General features: G+C 43.0%; 1 pseudogene; it reads left to right on the plus strand.

The window, feature by feature from the left end:
- Positions 1–358: 358 nt before the first annotated feature.
- LOC120867527 lies at positions 359–651 on the plus strand (annotated as a pseudogene).
- Positions 652–5418: the final 4767 nt, after the last annotated feature.

The raw sequence follows: 5418 nt of genomic DNA on the forward strand, positions 1-5418 counted from the left end.
TCCAGGTCACAGCTCACCTGGTACATGCTAGGTGATAGGCATTTGATTCGCATTTGAATGAATGCATCTCAGGGCAGCAGGGACACAGCGGGAAGCTTTGTTTCCCTCTGTGTTAAATCTGTACTGTTGAATGATTGAGAAAGAATTTTTTTCTTAAAATTTAATTTTTATTTTTATCAAAGTAATTCATACTTAGCTTTGTTAACTGCTTTATTGAGTATAATTTATGTACAATAAAATGCACATCAAATTCCTGCGAGTGTCTGCTGCTCCTGTGCAACTGCTGGTGCAGCGTGACCGCAGCTCCATGACCGTCGCTCCATGACCGCCTCCTGGTGTCCACAGACCCACCACTGAGATGGTGTGTAGCGTGTCCCCTGCCAAGCAGCTGACCATGGCTGAGACCCAGGCCATTGCTGACAGAGTGAAGGCTCCGCTGGAAGAGAAGGAAAACAAGAAGTTCCCGTGTTCAATGCTGTGGAGTTCAAAAGCCAAGGGATTGCTGGGAGGACCTTCTTCATCAAGGTTCAAATGGATGAGGACTTTGTGCACATTCAAGTGTTTGAAAGCCTTCCACAGGAGAACAAGCCAGGGGCCTTGACCAGCTACCAGATCCACAAAGGCAGACAAAATGAAGTGATGTGCTTCTAGTCCTGATTTTGCACAGAGTCCATCTCCCACATGGGTCTTTCCTCTGTAGACTTGTCTGGGACCATAAGCAGTGCCACTTGGAGTGGGAGTGAGACCCACTTCTTGGGTGTCTCTGTTCCTAGCTTTCATTGTGTTCATTTTTTCCCCATCCAATCAATGATCTTAACTAAATTACTTTCAAGGAGGGATTCTGTTATCTTTAAATATATATATATATTCTGTCTTCACACCAAAATGTAAAAAGTTGATTGCTTTTTGAAAAATCTTTATTGTTGATATAATTCACATATGATACAATTCACCTACTTAAAACATCCCAGTCAATGTTTTTTGGCATATCACATTATTTTCAATTGTGGTGAAATGTGTACAGCATAAAAATTTTCAATATTAATCATTTTAAGTACACAATTCAGTGGCAGCACTTATACTCACAATGTTGTGAAACCAAACAGAAACTGTCTCCATCAAACATTAACTCCACAATCCCCACTCCTCTCAGTCCCTGACACTCACTTCTTTCTGCTTCATTGACTAAAGTCTTTGATTGTGTGGATCACAACAAACTGTGGAAAATTCTTCAAGAGATGGGAATACCAGACCACCTTACCTGCCTCCTGAGAAACCTGTATGCAGGACAAGAAGCAATAGTTAGAACTGAACATGGAAAAATGGACTGGTTTCAAATTGGGAAAGGAGTACATCAAGGCTGTATATTGTTACCCTGCTTATTTAACTTATATGCCGAGTACATCATGCAAAATGCCAAGCTGGATGAAGCACAAGCTGGAATCAAGATTGCCGGGAGAAAGATCAGTAACTTTAGATATGCAGATGGCACCATGCTTATGGCAGAAAGCAAAGAGGAACTAAAGAGCCTCTTGATGAAAGTGAAAGAGGAGAGTGAAAAAGCTGGCCTAAAACTCAGCATTCAGAAAACAAATATCATGGCATCCAGTCCCAGCACTTCATGCCAAATAGATGGGGAAACAATGGAAAGAGTGACAAACTTTATTTTCCTGCACCAAAATCACTGCAGATGGTGACTGCAGCCATGAAATTAAAAGATACTTGCTCCTTGGAAGAAAATCTATGACCAACTTACATAGCATATTAAAAAGCAGAGACATTACTTTGCCAACAAAGGTCCGTCTAGTCAAAGCTATGGTTTCTCCATAGTCATGTGTGGATGTGAGAGTTGGACTATAAAGAGAGCTGAGTGCCAAAGAATTGATGCTTTTGAACTGTGGTGTTAGAGAAGACTCTTGAGAGTCCCCTGGACTGCAAGGAGATCCAACCAGTCCATCCTAAAGGAAACCAGTCCTGAATATTCATTGGAAGGACTGATGCTGAAGCTGAAACTCCAATAATTTAGCCACCTGATGGAAAGAACTGACTCACTAGAAAAGACCCTGATGCTGGGAAAGATTGAAGGTGGGAGGAGAAGGGGACGACAGAGGATGAAATAGTTGGATGGCATCACTGACTCGATGGACATGAGTTTGAGCAGGCTCCAGGACCTGGTGATGGACAGGGAAACCTGGCGTGTTGCAGTCCATGGGGTTGCAAAGAGTTGAACATGACTGAGAAACTGAACTGAACTGAACTGAACTGAATAAGTATGAAGCAGTATCTCATTCTGGCTTTGATTTGCATTTTCTTGAGGCCGAGAGGCCCTCCACTCCTGGGGGGCAGATCAGCTCCAGAGCAGACAGTGATTACTGGGTGGAAGATAGGCCCTACGCTAGCCAGCAGCAGCAAAGAGGCTGGGAAGCTCCAGCCTCCCTGGACTCCTCCCTGGACCACTCCGGCAGGGCCTTTGCCTCCATCCTGGGCCACACACTGACTGACACCTAACAGCCAGTGAAGGTTTATACACTCAACGAGCACCAGCTGTGGGACAACTAGGGTGCTGAGCATATTGTCCAGCTACATGGAGCCGTGAAGGGCATGTCCCTGATAGTTAGGGCCTCACAAAATGTGGTCCACTGGAGAAGGGAATGGCAAACCATTTCAGTATTCTTGCCTTGGGAACCCCATGAACAGTATGAAAAGGCAAAAAGATATGACACTGAAAGATGAGCCCCCACCCCCACCCCCGCCCACGGTCAATAGGTGTGCAATATGCTAATGGAGAAGAGCAGAGAAATAGCTACAGAAAGAATGAGGAGGCTGAGCCAAAGCAGAAATGACACCCAGTTGTGGTTGTGTCTGATGGTGAAAGTAAAGTCCAACACTGTTAAGAATAATATTGCATAGGAACCTGTTAGATCCATGAATCAAGGTAAATTGGATGTGATCAAACAGGAGATGGCAAGAACAAACATCCACATTTTAGGAATCAGTGAACTAAAATGGATGGGAATGGGTGAATTTAATTCAGATCATCATTACATCTATAGCTGTGGGCAAGAATCCCTTAGAAAAAAAGGAGTAGCCCTCATAGGCAGCAAAAGAGTCCAAAATGCAGTACTCAAAATGGTTGCAATCTCAAAAATGACACAATGATCTTGGTTCGTTTCTAAGGCAAACCATTCAACATCACAGAAATCCAAGTCTATGCCCCAGTAGCTCAGTAAAGAATCTGCCTGCAATGCAGGAGACCCTGGTTCGATTCCTGGGTCAGGAAGATCCACTGAAGGAGGGATAGACTACCCACTCCAGGATTCTTGGGCTTCCCATGTGGCTCAGCTGGTAAAGAATCTGCCTGCAAGGTGGGAGACCTAGATTTGATCCCTGGGTTGGGAAGATTCCTGGAGGAGGTGCATGACAACCCGCTTCAGTATTCTTGCCTGGAGAATTCCGTGAACTATACAGTCTATAGGGTCACAAAGAGTTGGACATGATTGAGCAACTTTCACTTTCACTTTCATGCCCCAACCACTAATGCTGAAGAAGATGAAGTTGAATGATTCTATGAAGACTTACAAGACCTTTTAGAACTAACACCAAAAAAAGATGTCCTTTTTATCATAGGGGACTGGAATACAAAAGTAGAAATTCAACAGATACCTGGAATAACAGGCAAGTTTGGCCTTGGAGTACAAAATGAAGCAGGGCAAAATCTAACAAAGTTTTGCCAAGAGAACACATTGGTCATAGCAAATACCCTCTTCCAACAACACAAGAGACAACTCTACACATGGACATCGCCAGATGGTCACTACTGAAATCAAATTGATTATATCCTTTACCACCATAGAGAAGCTCTATACAGTCAGCAAAAGCAGGCCTGGAGCTGACTATAGCTCAGATCATCAATTCCTTATTGCAAAATTCAGGCTTAAATCAAGGAAAGTAGGGAAAACCAGTAGCCCATTCAGGTATGACCTACATCAAATCCCTTATGATTATACAATGGAGGTGACAGATAGATTCAAGTGACTAAATCTGGTAGACAGAGTGCCTGAAGAACTCTGGACAGAGGTTTGTAACACTGTAGAGGAGGTAGTGACCAAAGTCATCCCCAAGAAAAAGAGATGCAAGAAGGCAAAGTAGTTGTCTGAGAAGGCTTTACAAATAGCTGAGAAGAGAAATGAAAAGCAAAGGAGAAAGGGAAAGATATATGCAACTCAATGCAGAATTCCAGATAATAGCAAGGAGAGAGAAGAAAGCCTTCTAAAGTGAACAATGAAAAGAAAAAGAGGGGAAAAAACAGAATGGGAAAGACTAGAGATGTCTTTAAGAAAATTGGAGATACCAGGGGACCATTTCGTGCAAAGAGAAGCATAATAAAGGACAAAAACAGCAAGGACCTAACAGAAGCAGAAGAGATTAAGAAGAGGTGGCAAGATTATACAGAATTGTGCAAAATAGCTCTTAAAAGACAGGCATTCTGGAGTGTGAAGTCAAGTGGGCCTTAGGAAGCATTACTATGAACAAAGCTAGTGGAGGCGGTGGAATTCCATTTGAGCTAATTCAAATCCTAAAAGATGATGCTGTGAAAGTACTGCACTTAATATGTGAGCAAATTTGGAGAACTCAGCAGTGGCCACAAGACTGGAAAAGGTCAGTTTTCATTTCAATCCCAAAGAAAGGCAATGCCGAAGAATGTTCAAATTACCATTCAGTTGCACTCATTTCACATGCTAGCAAGATTATGCTCAAAATCCGTCAAGCTAGACTTCAGCAATATGTGAACTGAAAGCTTTGATGTACAAGCTGGATTTAGATCAAATTGCTAACATTTACTGGATCATATAAAAAGCAAGAGAATTTAAAACAACAACAACAACAATCTACTTCTGTTTCATTGATTATTCTAAAGTCTATGACTGTGTGGATCACAACAAACTGTGGGAAATTCTTAAAGAGAAGGAATGCCAGACCACCTTACCTGCCTCCTGAGCAACCTGTATGCAGGTCAAGACAACAGTTAGAATGGGACATGGAACAACAGACTGGTTCCAAATTTGGAAAGGAGTACGTCAAGGCTGTATATTGTCACCCTAGTTATTTAATTTACATGTAGAGTTCAGTTCAGTTGCTCAGTCATCTCCGACTCTCTGCAACCCCATGAATCACAGCACGCCAGGCCTCCCTGTCCATCACCAACTCCCGGAGTTCATCCAAACTCATGTCCATCGAGTCGGTGATGCCATCCAGCCATCTCATCCTCTGTCATCCCCTTCTCCTCCTGCCCCCAATCCCTCCCAGCATCAAAGTCTTTTCTAATGAGTCAACTCTGTGCATAAGGTGGCCAAAGTATTAGAGTTTCAGCCTCAGCATCAGTCCTTCCAATGAACACCCAGAACTGACCTCCTTTAG

Source organism: Oryx dammah, unplaced genomic scaffold (genome assembly GCF_014754425.2).
Source record: "Oryx dammah isolate SB20612 unplaced genomic scaffold, SCBI_Odam_1.1 HiC_scaffold_1, whole genome shotgun sequence".
In the NCBI taxonomy this organism is placed as follows: Eukaryota; Metazoa; Chordata; class Mammalia; order Artiodactyla; family Bovidae; genus Oryx; species Oryx dammah.